Source organism: Sapajus apella, unplaced genomic scaffold, assembly GCF_009761245.1.
Source record: "Sapajus apella isolate SASKATOON/1434 unplaced genomic scaffold, GSC_monkey_1.0 scaffold38, whole genome shotgun sequence".
Taxonomy (NCBI): domain Eukaryota; kingdom Metazoa; phylum Chordata; class Mammalia; order Primates; family Cebidae; genus Sapajus; species Sapajus apella.
This window is the reverse complement of record NW_022436978.1, coordinates 19,223,089-19,242,012: the sequence shown is the minus strand read 5'-3', so window position 1 is coordinate 19,242,012 and position 18,924 is coordinate 19,223,089.

Sequence of the window (18,924 nt, the reverse complement as noted above, 5' to 3'; positions counted from 1 at the left end):
CAACATGGTGAACCCCGTCTCTACTAAAATTACAAAAATTAGGTGGGCGTGGTGGCGCGTGCCTGTAGTCCCAGCTACTCAGGAGGCTGAGGCAGAAGAATCGCTTAAACCCAGGAGGTGGAGGAAGCAGTGAGCTGAGATCGCGCCACTGCACTCCAGCCTGGCGGCAGAGTAAGACTCTGTCTAAAAAAGAAAAAAAAAGAGTAATTACAAGGCTGATAATACTGCTTGTTATAACAAGCCTCCAGATTTTATTGAAATCAAAGAGTGGGAGAAGTGGAAGATCATGTTAACCATTGCTCATACAACTGTTCTGCAGTGCTCTGGAACTTCTTGGATCCCTGTAAAACAACTTACTCTGGAGAAACATTCTACAACACTTGTCAAACGGCATTGGCTTGTGCTTGTCTGGCATTAACTATATGCCAGTAAGAATAGTTTGGGTTTTACTGACAGATAGATAAAGTTCTGGGGTCTTATCATTTGGGTCCCCAAACAGTCAACTTTGGCCTTGGCTAGCAAGTTTCCTCCAGACTTAGGTAGATTCATATCCTGGATTTCCCAGAGTAGCATCATCAATTTGTAACTCACTTCATTGCCCGGACTCTATTCTTGACCAACCTGTGGTGTAAGAACCATGGCTCCTAGTGGTTGTTCAAGACTTGGCAGGTGGGCTGAACTCTAAAATGATGTTTTACAAGACGGTAGATCTTGCTCTGGCTGGAGCTGGATGCAGCAGCTTCACTGGGGTGGTAGATTGCATGTAGCAGAGGGGAGGCAGGAATATGCCAGCTCAGTCTGAAACTGGCTGAAGTCCCAAATCATCATTAACTTTTCCAAGTGTGAACCACAATTCAATGACCAACCTCAAGCCAGCCTTCAGGACTTGGCATCACAGTCAAAGAGCCAGACCCCCACCAGGACTGGAAATGTCTTCAGGTAGACTGGGCCTGCAAACTCAGTGAGTAGCTGTCCACTTTTGTGGCCTCATAATGGCTTGGCTCTGCATCCCCACCCAAATCTCACCTGGAATTGTAATAATCCCCACATGTCAAGGGCGGGACCAGGTGGAGATAATTGGATCATGGGAACAGTTTCCCCCACACTGTTCTTGTGATAGTGAGTGAGTTCACACGAGATCCAATAGTTTTGTAAGGGGCTTTCTGCTTTGCTTGGCACTCCTTCTCTCCCCTGCCACCCTGTGAAGAGGTGACTGCCGCCATGCTTGTAAGTCTCCTAAGCGCCCTCCCCCAACCCCCACCCCCTCAGTCATGTGGAATTGTGAGTCAATTAAACCTCTGTTCTTTATAAATTACCCAGTCTCAAGTATTTCTTCATAGCAGCATGAGAATGGACTAATACATGGTCATTGTGATTTCAAGAAAGCAAACCCTCAAATTTTAGAATCAATGTACCAAAGTCTTAGTCTGACCTGAGGATACCAGATGCCTCTAACAGCCTCTTTTCAGAGAGCAGAAGCAGACAGTTATTCTCCGTTACTTGTCACTTTCTGTTTTTCCGTCCTTGTGCCCTTGTGGATGATTGGGTTGTATGTGTGGGATGGGGGATATGGATCTCATAAGCCTACACCAGGACAAGCTGGGCAATGAAGCTGACCTGGGGGGGACTGAAATCACAGCCTTCTCAACATAGAATGTAGCATCCTGGTTATGAATGAGGCCAGCTTGAGGGCAACTTGGGAGGGTTGGCCCTCCCTCCCCTTTTCTTGAGCCTTAATCCTTTTCCTTCCTGCCTCACTTCCCGCATTTCCACCATGCTCTTTATATTTCATTTGTGGCTTTTTAAAAGCCCCCAAAGATATGCATCAGACTGTTAGTACTGGTTAATCTCAATGAGGATATTTTCACTTTAAAAGCTCTCTCTACATTTTTGCATAATATTACTTGTTGCTTTAAGGATTTATTACTTCTGAAATTTAAAAAAAAAGTTAATCTGCTATGAAAAACAAGAAAAAAACTAAAATAAAAAATAAAAAACAAGTTAATAAATATATATATTTTTTCCTTTACCAATCCCCTCCTCCCAGGCTTCTGGCTCAAAAGTGATTCCTTCTAACCCCGATCAAAATTTTTATTTCCAGAATGCTGGTTTTTCAGCTAGAAGTGATCAAACTATTTGGTTAAAGTGATTCCACTAATGTGTGTGTGAGACGTGTTGTTGGGTGATGTTGACATTGACAATTATCCAAGGCGTGTCCGGAGGGCATTTGCAGAGCACGTTGGTATGGGTGGTAATCCCCCTACTGCTGGCTTCATTTAGAACCTTGAGCATGTCACTTCAAATGCCTGTATCTCTTGCTTAATTCTTCATCTAACATGCATAACTAAGAAAATACTACTACTCTGCTTGCTAACCTTACAAAAATACATTTTTTTCTAAGTCTGTGATTACCCATTGTGTTTTCTCCTGGGTCTGGTGGAAATGGTGGTGGTGGGATGTAGGGAGCTGGAGAGAACAATGGGAGCATCACCTTTCTTTGCAAAGCCAGAAGGTACATCCCCATTGACCTAGATGTCTCGTGACTTTTTTTTCGCTAAAGGTATATTTACCCTCAAGAGTAACTTGCAGTTGATAACTGCTAAAACTTAAAACACAAACTGCTTTGCTTTGTGTGCTTTTTAGACTGACATGACCAAAACATGATTTGTTGATTGTCATTTCATTTTTCATAGAACACCACGATGGAGTTTGACTTTCCCAAGGATACACACACCTTTGTCACACTAAGCACCACCTTGTCCTCAGACTGTTCTTGTACTGGCCTTGTTTACAAAATGGAATTTTTTTAAAAGGAGAAAAATGAAATGTTCACTTAAGTGAAATATGAATAAAATTACAGTCTCAAGCAAAGCCCATATTATTTTTAAAATCAGTAAATAAAACAAGGGAAATTAAATCACAACCTTTACCTGAACCAGTTTTTCTTTTTAAAAAAAAATAGTATTCCTGTAGTAGGAAAATAATTCATCTGGCTTGACTGTGTTCATTACCGCATAGCTGGCATGGTTGTCTTACACAGGCACCAAGAAGATATGAAGCTAAACCAACAGACCATGGTTTGTTGGCTCTACCAAGTATAAACTAGCCACTGGAAAATCAAGTTGAAAACATAGGACAAATCTATGAAAGAAACAAGCCACAGCTTGCAGGAGAGAAAATGTTTGCAGAAAAACTTCAGCATTACAGGTTTATCTAAGGTGTGGTCTCCAGTAAGCCTCAGTAATTACCAGGATACCACAGCTAGTGGCTGAAAAATGTGCTTCACAGACTTAACCCTTTCACCCTATCCCTAGACAATTTCTTAGAGGAAATTGCACTACAGCCAGATTTAGATTAAACAAGAAGACTTGTTTTTATTGTAACTGAAGTTGTTTTTAAACATTGCTACTACGGTCTACTACAAATATTTCTTACTGGTGGCCTTTAGCTTGTTCTTACTATAATAACATAGTTTTGTGAGTGGGTAGGCCTTCATCTTACGCTGCATCATAGTTGAGAATCTTACACCACTTGGGGGCTTTGTGGTTGAGGGGTAATAATGGTGTAGGAAGAAAAAGGAGCTAAAAATTGCATTCTGGTCTTGCCTCTGGCCTGAAGCAAACTTCTTCATAACTTGGATCTTAGTTTTCTTATCCTATCCATGGCATTATGTGGTCTCTGAGGAACCTTTCAGCTCTACTCTCCGTTTTTCTACTCTGTGTAAGTGGGACATCAAGAAGCAGTTCCTTCTAATTATAGCCACAAAAACACATCTAAGTTATTGATGATCACACCTGGATTCAGAAAAGCCATAATATTTTGATTGCTTTGTTTTGCTAAATAATGAGAAAACTGAAAAAGTATTTGTTTTGGTTTGAATTGTACCCACGTTAAAAAAAAAATCTTCTACCTACGTTACTTCCCTTGAAAATGACCTTATTTGTCTTACTCTGTGTTTTGGATTTTGACATTGTATTAACATTTATATGTCCCCTGAGTAGATTTCAGTGTTTTCTTTCAAAAGTGTTTCGTTTTACATAAAAGGTAGGGTTTTAAGTAGAAGATGCCTGGACCTGCACCTATATTCCTTCTAGAAGCTGCTGCTTTACTCTGCTTTCATAATACGAATAGCCCCTTTCCCGTAGAAACTGCAAATACCTATAGCTACCAGCCTGTCAAATCCAATAGTGAGAGGAAAATTCAGGCATAATCTCATCCAGCCCCTCACATTTTTGATGATCACAGTTTTATTGTAATTAATAACTATCATTCTTTGGACACTTCCTATAAAGCCAGATATTCTGCTGGGCATGTTACGTTCCTTATCTCATTCAGTTCTTAAAACAGCTTCATAAACTAGGAGTTATTATTCCCACCCCTGAGAAAGGAAAGTTTGAGTAACTTGCCTCCAAGTCCATACACCTAATAACTGCTGGAACTGAGACCCAAACTCGGGCCTGTAAGATGCTAAAATCCTTTGATTTTAAACTCTAGTGTACAATGAGGAAACCGAAACCAGAGACATTAGATGTAGCCTCAAGTTAGAGAATTTTGCATGCCCTGTTTCCTCTGCACGGAAAACTCTTCTCCTCATCCTCCATTCCATTCTGGAAGCTCCTACCTATACCTCCTTTAGATCAAATGGCCTTTTCAGTGTTGCTTTCTGTCCTAAGAGATGAGGTCAGTCTCCTCACCACAAGTTTCTTCTCTCATGGCCTCTTCACTTTTCTTCCACCGTGCCTTCATAGCACTTACAAAATACAAAATAAAGTGAAACATTTTTGTGACTATTTGATTAGTGTCAACTCCATAAGGACAAGAGTAGTGTCTGACATTTATCTTTTGTTGTCGTTAAATTAAATTTAAATAAACTTTAAAAAAGAATAAGTTTAGATTCACAGAAAGGCTGCATAGATAGCACAGGGAGTTCCTATATATTCTGCATGGAATTTCCCCTACTGTGAGCATCTATGTTAATTACTATGGTAATTACTTTGCCACGACTAAGTACATTACTATTAACTAAACGATCCTTTCTTCAGATTTCACTAGTTTTTATTTGATGTCCTTTTTTCGTTCTAGGATTTCACCTGGGAAACACAGTATATTCAGATGATACGTCTCCTTAGGTTCATTTGTTCTGTGACACTTTCTCAGACTTTGCATAGCTTTTGATGACTATGACAGTTTCGAGAAGTATTAAGCAGGTATTTTGTAGAAAGTCCAAAAGTTTGTCTGATGTTTTCTTGAAGTTATACTCAAGTTAACATGCTTTGAAGAGGAAGACTTCAAAGTTAAAATGCATGCACTGTATCAAGGGTGCATAATATCAACATGACTTATCACGATATTAATTGGGCTAAAGTAGTGTTTGACAGGTTTCTCCTCTGAGGTTACCCCATTCCCTTCACCCCTTACATGCTCTGCTCTTTGGAAGTACATTACTAAGCACATCCCATATTCGTGGTGTTTTGTGGGGAAATAAGCTCTACCTTTCCGAAGAGGGCATATCCACATACATGATTTGGGATTTTTCTGTATCGTAGATCTGTCTCCTCTCTCCCATTCATTTATTTATCCAACTGTCTATTTATATCAGTAGGAACTCATTGATATTTATTTATACTTTGGGTTATAATCCAAAACTCATTTATTTTATGGCTCAAATTGTTTCATCTTTTACCATTGGAAGCTCTTTCAAGTCGGTTCCTGTGTGCCACGATACGCACCCTCCATACTTTGATCATTTAAGCAGTTCCTTATTTTTTTGTCATTAAAAGATGCTCCTGGCTGGGCGCAGTGGCTCATGCCTGTAATCGCAGCACATTGAGAGGCCGAGGCGGGAGGATTGCTTGAACGCCGGAATTTGAGACCAGCCTGGGCAACATAGTGAGGTCTCATGTCTACAAAAAATAGAAAAATGAGGTGGAAGGATTGCTTGAGCCCAGGAGGTAGAGGCTGCAATGAGCTATGAGGGCGCCATGGCACTCCAACCTGGGCGATGGGAGTGAGACCCCGTCTCAAAAAAAACAAAAAAAAAGATGCTCCAGTTCCAGCCTTATCTTTTATATTTCCTGCCCCAGCCTTAGAATCAGCTAAGTTTTCAAGAACTTCTATTGAAAACTTGTATTGATCCTTTTATGGTATTGGAAATCAAGATTGCTAATAGGGTGTCATTACTTCCAGGCCCTTTCAGGGGAGAGAATTAGGAAATGTGTGTGTGTGTGTGTGTGTGTGTGTGTGTGTGTGTGTGTGTGTGTCTCTGTCTATAGCAACCTATGTATAGGCACATAGCTATAATTTTGCTCTTTCAAACCATCTGTGTCTCTATAAGCTAAACATGAGTTCACACTGATGTCTCTGAATCTAATCCAGTGCCATATGGTTCACTCTGGACTTCCCTCCTGGCTTATCTGTGACTTTCTGTACCAGCTGGTAGAAATTTCGTTCTCATCATGCACCATCCATTTGCTGATTTGTTCAGTCGAAGTATATCTGTACAGCAATTTCATAATTGCTAGCCTATACCCCCATGAGAGAAGTCACCAACTAGAGTACAGTAAACACAGTACAGTTTTGTTTAGTCTTAACGGTTTACAGTCAAAACATAATTTTTTAAAGTTACTTAGATCAACAGCTTCCCCAGGGCCCCCACTGACTTATTCACTTATTATTATTATTATTATTATTATTATTTTTTTTTTTTTTGAGATAGGGTCTTGCTCTGTCAGTCAGACTGGAGCACAGTGGTGCGATCATGGCTCACTGCAGCCTCAGCTTTTGGGCTCAAGTGATCCTCCTACCTCCACCTCCCAGTAGCTGGGACTACAGGTGCACACCATCGTGTCTGGCGAATTTTTTGTATGTTTTGTGGAATAGAGTTTTGCCATGTTGCCTAGGCTCGTCTCAAACTCCTGGGCTCCAGCAATCCACCCACCTCAGCCTCCCAACGTGCTGGGACTGCAGTCATGAGCCACTGTTGCAGGCCACTGACTCAGTTTTATTCATTCCAGAGCATAGAACAATACTTGGCATATAAAAAGCATCTTAAAAATATTTGCTGAATGATAAAATAATACAAAGATTCATGAAGGGTCTCATATTTTTTTCTTTGTTACCTTTTAGTGAGAATGACCTTGACAGCTGATACATATTGCGGTCCAACCCCACATTTCCTATATGCCTTTGCTCATCTACTTTTGTTCATTGAACTTATCATCTACATATTATCATATTTGGGGCATGTTAGAACAGCAGTGATTATTCCAATAGAGTCTGCCATTTATCCACTAATATTTCTTGCTACAAGCTTTAGTGAGATGTTCAGCTGCTGCAATATATTTCATGTATTTATCGCTCACTTAAAAATTATTATGCCTATATCAAAACATTTTCTGTACCTTATAAATATATACACCTACTATGTACCAACAAAAATTTTTAAGAAATTAAAAATTTTTTTTTCACAAATATTTTATTTTATTCTTCTAAGACCCTGTGAGGTGGGCAGGGTGAATGCCTAAAGATGAAAAATTGAGGTTCAGAGGAATTAAATAATGTGACTCAAATTACACAGTTAACAAGTGGTGAAGTTGGGATTCTTCTGTCAGCCACTGTATCTCCTGGGAGTGTGAGCAAAAGGTTGGGAATGGGGATGAGATGGCACTGATGGAGTTCGACGTGGCAGCCAGGACCCCGAGATACCCTTCCACCCCACCTCCAACACACACTCACCTGGGAGAATACCTGCTACCAGGGTAGAATGAGCATGACTCCAGGAAGAATAATTCATGTCTTTAATGAAATTTACCTTCCATCAATGGTAACTGTGGCTGTGATAAAGAGAGACAAATCTACAAATTTTTATGCCTTTTATCCATTACCATTGGAGAATTACTCTAGAGAACTGAGAAACACACACAATTGGACCAGGTTTATTTCTTGGCAAATGGGAGAGTATGAGCTGAGGCCAGATGACCATTTTAAAGGGCTGTCATAAGAAAAATGTAAGGGGGGAGGGCATGTGGATGAAGAAGTGATTTTTTATTTAAAAGTGAAAGTCAACACCTTCCCCTGATCCCCCCCCAACTGACTGACTGACTTTTTTTTTTAACTTACTTACTTTTTTTTTTTACTTATTTATATATTTATTTATTTATTGACTTACTTTTTTTTGACTTACTGTTTTTTTGTTTTTGAGACAAGGTCTTGCTCTGTCACATAGGCTGGAGCACAATGGTGAGATCACATAAAAGTACTGTAAAAGTCTTCTGTTTTAAGGACTGTTCTGTGAGCTGTTATGTTGGTTGTTCTGTTGGCGAGCAGGGTCAGGGAGTAACTGGGGGATGATTTGACTGGCAGCATGTATTCAAATATGTGGAATGACAGATTATCTTGCCTTTTGCAAGGCGAGTTTATGTTTGGTATTATAAAGCCCATTAATGAATGAATATGACTTTGTTCAGGCTTTCCTTATATAAATACTAAAATGGTATTTGAGTCAGTTCCAATGAGAAAATGTTGTTCTTAAAAGCCTAAAGTGCAAATTAAAACTACCTTTCCAGCTTCCACAGCACGCATCAGACTCCCACCACCACTTATAAGTAAGTTTATAGCTATTTTATGTTAAAACATTTTAACATAAAATTTAACATAAAGGACTCCCTGGAACATCTAGGCTTGGTCTAGTAGCTACTCCGATCTTGACAAGTCTATAATCTGACTTTCACAAAAGTCGGTTACCTAGTTTCTTAAGTAGCTTCTTTCAGTTCTCTTCAAGATAAAGTGAATGGTAATGATTTGTCTACTAAAGGAGGCTCTAGTGGGGTAATGTGGAGCACCTTCTACATGTTGTATTTTGGTTTATATTTACTACATACATACACTTGGGGATTTTTTTGGCAGGAGACAGGAAGTTTGGAGTCGATGGTAAAAGGGGGAAAGATGGGAGAGAGGATTAGGGGTTGGCATTCCTCTCTGAGACTGAAGTACCGGTTAGCTATTGCTGTGTAACAGAGTACTCCAAAATGTTGTGGCTTCAAAAAACAAACATTTATTATCTCAGTTTCTATAGGCCAGAAATTTAGGAGAAGCTTAGCTGAGCGAGGCTATAACCAAAATGCTGGCCAAGGCTGTGGCGACCTGAAAGCTTAATTGTGGTCGTCTGAAAGCTTAACTGGGGCTGGAGAGTCTGCTCCAAGATCATCAATTACATGGCTTACATGTTAGTCTGGGCTGCTGGCAGGCAGCCTCATTTCCTTCTGTGTAGACCTCTTCTCAGGGCTGCTTGAGTGTCCTCATGACATGGCAATTGGCTTTCCCCAGTGTAAGTGATACAGGAAGGAGAGGCGAAAGCCTCAGTGTCCTCTACCGTATAGCTTAGGAAGCCATACCTTGTCATTTTTCTATTACTTCATCGGTGGTACATATCGGTGTTATTCAGTACTGGAAGAGACTACACAAGGGTGTGCATACTGGAAGCCTGACCACCTCCACTTCATTTCTACATTCATAACTTAAGATAGTATTTGCCCAGCCTGTCTCAGTGCTACTCCCATGACATTGTGGATATAGAGGCTGGACATGAAAGAGCATGGAAGTGTGATGCTTTATCATTATAAGGGTCACTTTTAATTTGTTATGGAGAAAATACTTGCTGAGCACCTGCCATGTCTCAGGTACTGGGGAACGATGATGAACAAGACAGACATAGCCCTGCCTTTATGGGCCTTACCTCCTAGTAGAAAAGAGAGACCACAGGCAAGTAAAAAAATGAACAGTAACGATGAAGTTGTGTTAGGTTTACATTAAGAAAGAACAGCGTCCTCCAACAGAAAGAAGTTGGGCACTGAGGCTAGAGAGGGGGAACTACAAAATTCCCCTCTCAGGATTCAGTATCTCAGCCGATATCTAAAGGATAAGATGGAGACAGCCACATAAGGAGAGCTCAGATCTCATTGGAAGAAGGCTCATTACCAAACAGATTGTAAGGCTCCTAGGCTGAATCCCGTAAAACACCAAACTGCATTTTAAAGGCCCACGGGAGTCCCACTTGCCTATAATGCAGGTATTATCGTCTCAAACCCTAGAATTATAAAGATTGTCCATTGTGCTTCCCATTCAGGGAAAACTGCCTATTGACCTGTCTATAGGGGGGTGGTATCCAAAAGAAAGAATCTGAAAGATAGTTCACTTAGCAAAAGTCTGAGTATCAGGATCCACGACTGCTCGCCTACCCTCACCCCTGCCCCATCACCATGCTGCCAGGCTTACAGTTTGCCAAAAAGCAGATAAAGCCCTGGAAGGGCCAGACGAGAAAACAATTAGACTTTGCTGCTCCTCTTGCTTTTATTTCAGGTCTTCGTGGGGGCCAGCAGGGGAAGGGAGGAAAGAAAAAGGACCTTAGAAGATGAGAAATGGAAACAAAGCTCCATGGAGGCCTCCAGTCATTTATCCAGGACCAAGCCTCACCCACATTTTTATATCTCCTAGTACTTTTGGAGAATCTTTCAGAGCTGAAGTGATCATTAGACACAAAGCAAGTTTACCATAGCAATGTTGGTTTCTGGGTTATTTTCTACTTAATTTTTAAAACTATACTCTTGTTTTAATTATTTCTTATTTTTGGATCAGAACAGTAGAGGTAATTCTTACAATTCTCAGCTCTACTAAGTAAACATAGACCTGAGTGAAGAGAAATCAGCTACCCTTAGTTTTAGGAGTGAATAAAAGATAAGGCAAAATATATCCTTAGGTGTTGGCTCTGAATCCTTTTGAACTGAAGTCTAGCAGGAGTTCCTTTTGCCTGAGAAGGTTTTACAAAGAAATCATTGAACGCAGGAGACATTTGCAGATCCTGTGGGAATGTGTACCCCTTCCCTTCATCCCACCTGTATCAGAACAAGCCAAATGGGAATACAGTACAACACACAAGCATCTGGCAAAAGGCTGGCTTTGGGCCTGCAGAGGCCTTAGAAAGAAACCTAACAGCCGACAACCCCCAAGCCACTTTGTTTTAAATGTGCTTTTCATGTTGATTTTAGTCATAATAGATGATGAAAATCAAAAGAACACACTATGGGAAATCGCTGTAAAGCCCAATACAGCAAGCTGCTTCTTGGCCAAGAAACATACCTGACAAATTGCTTCATGATCATGCTGGATGAAGCCTCGTTATGGTGATTAGCTACGTGACTTAGGGCCATTTGCTGTCTTTGATCCAGCCCACTAGCGGCAATGTTACAAAAAAGAAGCCCAGGTGATGGCTCCGTAAGAACCGAGTTCACGCTCAGTTAGAAGCCTGGCAGGCTGGCCTCATAGATACAGGCATGGTATTGATGTTAAGTGGGCCCGAGTCTCAGCTTTGCTGCTTCCTATCTTTGGAACTTTGGTCAACTCAAATCTCTCCAAGACATGTTTCCAGTGGGAATGAAAACAGTACATACTTCCCAGGCATGTTGAAGATTCAATGAGATAATGTTGATAAAACATTATCTATGTTTTCACATTAACTATGTGAAAAGACCTAATCTATGTTTGATAGGTGTACCTGAATGTGACGAAGAGAATCAATCCAAGCTGGAAAATACGCTTCAGGATATTATTCAGGAAAACTTTCCCAATCTAGCAAGGCAGGACAATATTCAACTCCAAGAAATACAGAGAACACCACAAAGATATTCCTCAAGAAGACCAACCTCAAGGCACATAATTGCCAGATTCACCAGGGTTGAAATGAAAGAGAAAATATTGAGGGCAGCCAGAGAGAAAGGTCAGGTTACCCATAAAGGGAAGCCCATCAGACTCACAGCAGATCTCTCAGCAGAAACCCTACAAGCCAGAAGAGAGTGGGGGCCAATATTCAACATCCTTAAAGAAAAGAACTTTCAACCCAGAATTTCACATCCAGCCAAACTAAGCTTCACAAGCGAAGGAAAAATAAAATCTTTTGTGAACAAGCAAGCACTCAGAGATTTCATCACCACCAGGCCTGCTTTACAAGAGCTTCTGAAAGAACCACTACACATAGAAAGGAACAACCAGTATCAGCCTTTCTAAAAAATACCTAAAAATAAAGAACATCAACATAATTAAGAAATTGCATCAACTAATGGGCAAAACAGCCAGCTAACATTAAATGACAGTATCAAACACACATATATTGTTATTAATTCTAAATTAAAATTGACTAAGTCCCTCAATCCAAAGACACAGACAGGCAAAAAAAAGCCAAGACCCATCAGTATGCTACATCCTGATCCATCTCACATGCAACGATACACAAAGACTCAAAACAAAGGGATGGAGAAAAATTTACCAACCAAATGGAGAGCAAAAATAAATAAATAGAAAGCAGGAGTTGCAATTTTTGCTGATAAAATAGACTTCAACAAAGATCAAAAGAAGCAAAGAAGGATATTACATAAAGATAAAAGGATCAATGTAACAAGAAGAGCTAAAGATCCTAAATATATATGCACCCAACACAGAAATACCCAGATTTATAAAATTTATAAAGAGACTTGGACTCCCACACAATAATAGTGGGAGACTTCAACATCAATATTAGAGAGATCAATGAGACAGAAAGTTAACATCGATATTCAGGACTTGAACTCAGATCCAGAACAAGTAGACTTAATTAACATTCATAGAACTCTCCACTTTAAATACACAAAATATACACTCTTATCAGTACTACATCACACGTATTTACAGGTTTAAATGAAATATTGGTTGGCTGCTTGTTAATTATTTTCTTCCCTCATTTTTTTTATGTCTCTATTATTAAACACAATTACAGGCATACCCATTTTTAGATTACATTCTAGCCCGGGCAATAAAGCAACACCCCTGTTCTCTCTCCCTCTTCCTCTTCCTCTTTCTTCCTTTCCTTTATTATTATTTTTCTTTCTTTCTCTCTTTCTTAAAAAAAAAAACAACAAATTTCACATTAAGTGCTCAATATATAGTAGTTATTTTTATTATCATGTCTTTATACTCATCTTCCTTCATTTCAAAAGGTCACTTTTGGGCTACTGGCAGGTGGATTCTGCATGTATTACCAATTGCATCTCTATTATTTTTTCCACAATAATTTTATTGTTTTAACAACAAATCTATCCATCCAGAAGCTGTAGTATTTACTCAAACCTGTATGGGCCACATTTCTGGAATCATACTGCTTTTATGTATTTGGACAACCACAGTAATACTAGTAACAAATCAATGTAGAGCAGTGCTGAGATTGAAGTTATGACTACCAATTAGGTGGGATGTGTTTAAGACAATTAGTGTACAATTTTGGGAAATTATTTTAGCCATCTTAAATCTTCCTGTGAGCTATTATTATTAGTCTAGGGATCCTTTTTAGAGACGTTAGCTGAAGATTTTATTATTCTTTAAAATTCATCTTAGAATATCTGGGAATAGTTGAGCTGATTGGAAAAGGCAATGGGAACTTTAAGTTCAATGTAAATTATCAATGTGCTTTAGACAAATTAAAGACCTCTTTAATTCCCCGGTGCTTGATATGAAAAGCATCCAGACTAACACAATAGGTCACACTTAAATGGTTCTCTCCTTAAGAATTAAACTGTCTTTGCACATGCATTGGTGGCAGAAGATAATAAGATGCAGCTCCCCTAACTGAATCTTAAAGGAACTGACCAGGTAAAAGAATGGAGTTACTATGCATGAAAAAAGAAAAATACAAAAATAATTTGACCTGCGAAAAGAATCAATTTTTCTGTGTACTGGAGCAAGACGCTAACAAGCATGACAGTGAGCCCTTCCAGTATTGAAACACTCTGTAAAGGCTTTGCTTCAGCACGAAAGGCATCCATGGGCCAGATTTCAGCTGTCGGATGATTCAGCCACCTAGATCTGAATTCATAAAGAGTTTCAGATAGGGTATGTCTGTAACTACTGGAGGCTGGAATGAGCTACAAGACTCTGTGTGTGTGTGTGTGTGTGTGTGTGTGTGTGCGCGCGCGCGTGCGCGTGTCTGTATTGTAGGTGGGGGTGATTATTAGGATACTGAGGATCTATAACTCCATAGAGAAACACAATATTACTTCTATCTGAGATTGCCAACCTCCCTGTGGTTCAACTCTTCTTAAAAAGAGGACACTTTTGTTAGCATTAGCATAGAAAGGGCATAGGACTAAATGGGGTTGACACATTTAATTTCTTCTGAATAAGGTGGTATTTCACCTGAATAAGGTGGTAGCGGGTAGGGATGGAGTTGGGGAGAGCTCCATTTTTGCAGCAAGATCACGTAAAGCTGTCTGAATAGCTGTCATGCTCTCCAGTGAATAGGCCTTTTAAGTTCTTCATAAACTTGAAATTATTTTTTTGTAGCAAAATAATTATAGCTATAAATTTGCATTGACTGTGTGTGAACCACTGTTCTTTATATCCATTTTTAAATTTAATGCCCATAACAACTCCCTAAGGCAGTGGCAGATATTCTTAATGAACAGATTGGCAAACCAAGGCTCCGAGAGGAACAAGACACAATGGTAAGTGGTAAAGCAGGGATTCAAACCTGAGTCCATCCAGTTCTAAGATGTTTTTATGAGGCTTCTAACCACTATGTGATCATCATCATTCTAGGTGGTCTTACTTGTCCCATGGTGGAGTGCAGGGTTCCCCCAGCAGGACTGGAAACATGCTCTGTGCTGTCCAGAGAGGGAACTACTTTCATGTTATGGCCCTGCTCATTTAAATAGTTAAATGTGTCTGATTTCTGTGTGTTTTGAAATGTTGGTCACAAATATTCTTATGAAGATATAGCATAAAATATTTTAAATTCGAACTATCAGACAACACTGAGTACCTGGTCACCGTAATTACAAGAGATATAACCCAATGATCCTGCAATTTCTAGGGATTCTCGTAGCACCCCAGATGAGATGGGTGGTTAAGGACATGCCGAATATCTCTATGAATCTATTTTCTTTTATGTAGAATAAGTATATAAGTGCCATTTAAAACTCCAGTGTGGGAACAAGTGACTAATCCTCAGTCAGTCTCACCTACCCTCATAGACCTTTTGATCACTTCATCAGTTCCCCTGGCTTCTTGATCAGTGAGACTGGCTTAAATGGAAGTGTGTGAATGAAACCAGGTAATATGAAAACACCAGCAAAGTAAACAATGTGAACAAAGCAGAGAAATTGCTAGAGCCACAAACTGACTGAGGCAACTGGAAAAACTCCAGTGTGCCAATTCTGTATTCAGCCTCTCCATATCATTACCTGTTGGCATCTGTTCTCTGGGCAAACTTCTCCTCCATTTCCCATTCCCAAATGAAACATCCTGGAAAGTGTGCCCAATCCTACATTTCTCAATCTAGTTAGCTAGCTTCCAGCTAAAAAAAGTTCATATATTCCTACCAAGGATATTTTTAATCCAACAGGTTCAAATAGACTCCAGCTCACCTTGCAAATTAAAAAAAGGATAAAAGCCTCAGTTTATTTAAAATATTACATTAATTCTGAGTGCCGGAAAGTACAGAAAGCAGGGACCAAAGTGAGTACTACTGAGGTTCAGTACTTGAACACAGCCTTTGTTCTCAAAAGTACAGACTATCATGACAAGAGTCCAGACAGTAATAATGACTTTTTTACTAAGTCATCTTTGCAAGTAAGTGTTGCAAAAAAATAATAAAGGTTGGGAAGATAAAGGCAAGTAGGAAGGGAGGAAAGAGGGAGGGAAAAAGAAAGGAGAGGAAGGAAAAGTAAAATAAAAACATGACAACACAATGGGTGCTATGAGTCAGGTTGGACAAAACGTGCAGTGGGTTAGATCCATGTTGGCAGCTAATGATGTATCATAATACACTCAAATACCTTCAGAATTTGCAAGCTTTGTGGAAAAATTAACCAAAGTTGTTATCGTAGTTTATAATAAGTCAGATGTTAGAGACCAGCACAAATCTGTGAAAAGAGACTGGATTTTCTTAAAAGCAAACGGTTTTTGTTAGGGGTTTATTTTTCTCATGTCGAAAATATGAAATCACATCGTAAAAGGAAGTGGTAAAATCCACATCACTCAAAGTCTTAGGGATGTATGCACGTGTTCCCACATGTTCAGCAGTTATTGAAAGTGTGATTCTCATTTTACCTGCTAATCCAGTACTTGGAAGTATTCAACAGGGAGCTTAGCCTTCTCCCCAGTTTTGGTTTCTGAGCAATTTCAGAGAACACATTCTATTACAAAATACACTCAAATGTTTATAATTTCAGAATTTACTATATGACCAAGAGTGTTTTATATGTCTCATCCATGGTGAGAATAAAGCAACAATTTCTGATTAATATATATTTTCTGGCAAGTGTTCTTTGAAGAGAATTCAGGAAACACATAATGAGTATATACATTTCATCTGTATACACTTTTAAAGTGACTCTGTGATGTATGATAATGAAACAAGGTTTTTAGCTGAAATAATGGAACAAGTTCTCAGAATTGAGAGAAGAGCATCCTTTGCCTGAGCTTTTTTAGGTAGCTGGCTCAATTCTGTCATTCTCCTTTTACTGTAATCTCACACCGTCTTAAGTTTAGACTTTTGAATGAAAGATGGGGAGGAGCATCATGTAAACTTTCAATGAAGCATAAATGATCCCAAAGCAAAAGTTGATCTTTCAATTTCTATGATACTCTTCAAAAAGTTTAAATGTATTGAAAAATTTCTAATGTTTACAAATGAATAGAATACTAATTACTTCTGAACTATAGCAAGGACAAGATATTAAGTCACTTTTTATTAAGCCATTTGTAACATATGCATTTAATATTTTAGTAAATATAAAATATATTTGTATTTTATACATATTATACATATTAAATATAAACATTAAAACTATATATACACACACATATATATATGTATAATATTAAGGGCAGTATTAAGGAACAGTTGATATCCTCTGAAATTTGTATACAGGCAAAATTTATTTACTTCAAAGGTCACAGTCCCTTAGTGTCTAATTTCCTGGGTCCCTTAGTGGCTGATTTCCTGGGTCCATAACACTGAGTGGAGCAACAGATCTTTTAACCTGGAAAGATGGAGAAACCAGTTAACAACAAATTGACCTAGGTCTTATGTTAGCCTCCTACTGACTTGGGAAAGGACATCAAGGTCTGTTGAGAGACATCAATGGCACTAGTAATAGCAGAAAGCACTAATTATACTTTACACGGATGTAGCGCTCAGAATTCCTGTGTGCCTGCGTTTGTGTTACCTAATTTCTGACTTCAAGTGGCAATACTGTACCTTAAACAGTCCACGAAGCTTCAGGACTAAAACAAAAAGAAGAAAGTAACCTACTCATTGTTTCGAACCGGACAACCATCCAAACTCTGAATTTGATTTTCTCCTGGTACTGTGAAGCACTGATGAATGGATTATGCTTTTTCCATATCATTTCCTTAAGAGATAAAATAAAGATGGTCATTTCTGCTTATTTGGGGACTTTGTCCTAGAAACACACTAAAAAAAAATAGGCTGTAACCACTTGGGAACAATCTTGCCAAATGGATGTACTGAACACACTGTTGATTCAGGCTGAAGCATTCACTCAGCTTAGTGATTATCTGGCATTATCTCAGTGGATAATTATTTTAATACTTCATAACACTCATTATGGCATTAGTGGTTTCATATTAATAAGATATTAGTTTTGTTATTCAGGGAATCTAATACATGAAAGTTAAAAAAAAAAAATCAACCTTAAAGCCTTTATTACCCAACAGGGTTTTTGTTTGTTTGTTGTTAATATCAAAAGGCCTTTCTTTATTAAAATAATTATTTGAGCTTTCATTATTCTATCTCACTATTCTTAGTGTTAATTTATCTTGTTCCTTGACAGTTTGACCCTTGTGAATACCATGCTTTGCATTTGGCTGTAGTTGATCTAGGGAAAAATGTTAGATTTTCTTATTTTAACTTCTTTGTTTGTTTATGCAAAGCAACTTGATCTCAATGCTTATCTTTCATTCTGTGCAGATTAATTATAAAATGTACTATAGATCAAAAAGCAAAATTTGGGGATAATGTCACTATATTTGGAAGCCAGTGACTTTCAAAGGTTGTGAATTAACAGAAAGTCCTTTGGTGTAATATCACTCATCTTGTTCTTATAATGAAGCATGAAAATTGACACAGGAGAGTGCCATGTCAAGGTTTATGAGAGGTCTGGCAATGCAGATGAAGGCTTTTACTGTAAAGACTGGGGAAAATTGCCTGAGGAGAAGTCTTCCTTTAAAACCATAATATTTCCCAAGGAGTTTTAGAATTTTGAATTTAATCCCAAGTCAAGAAAATGTGAAATCCTGGAGGAAAAAAATATATACATGCATGTATATGTGTGTGTGTGTGTGTGTGTGTGTGTGTCTCTCTCTATATATATATAGACACACACACACGCACACATACACACATATATATGTATATATACACATGTAGCTCATAAGACGATAGCTCTTCTAACTAGGTTACAATATCTAATGCACAATTATAATTAAAAACATGACTGATTTATTAATTTAATAAATATCAAGGAGTTGTTATGTGTCTGGCACTGGGCTAAAAGCTAAAGGTAGACATACAATTACGAATGAAATACAGTTTTTGCCCCGAGGAGCTCTTCATTCAATATAGTTCCTTGTCAGATCTCACAAGTATAAACCTTATTTTTCAGTATAAATAATAGCAGCACATTCTAAGTCTTCCTCATATTGGCTACACCATCATCTTACAGTGAGCACAAAATAAATAATTTGGATGGCAGAGAGTTTAACGTAGGAAATAATACTGTTAATAACAGTACTATTTACAAATTAGGAAGACATGTGAAAGATATACCAGATCTATTCTTTTTCACAAAATTGAGATTTTTTTTTCTCATATAATCCTTT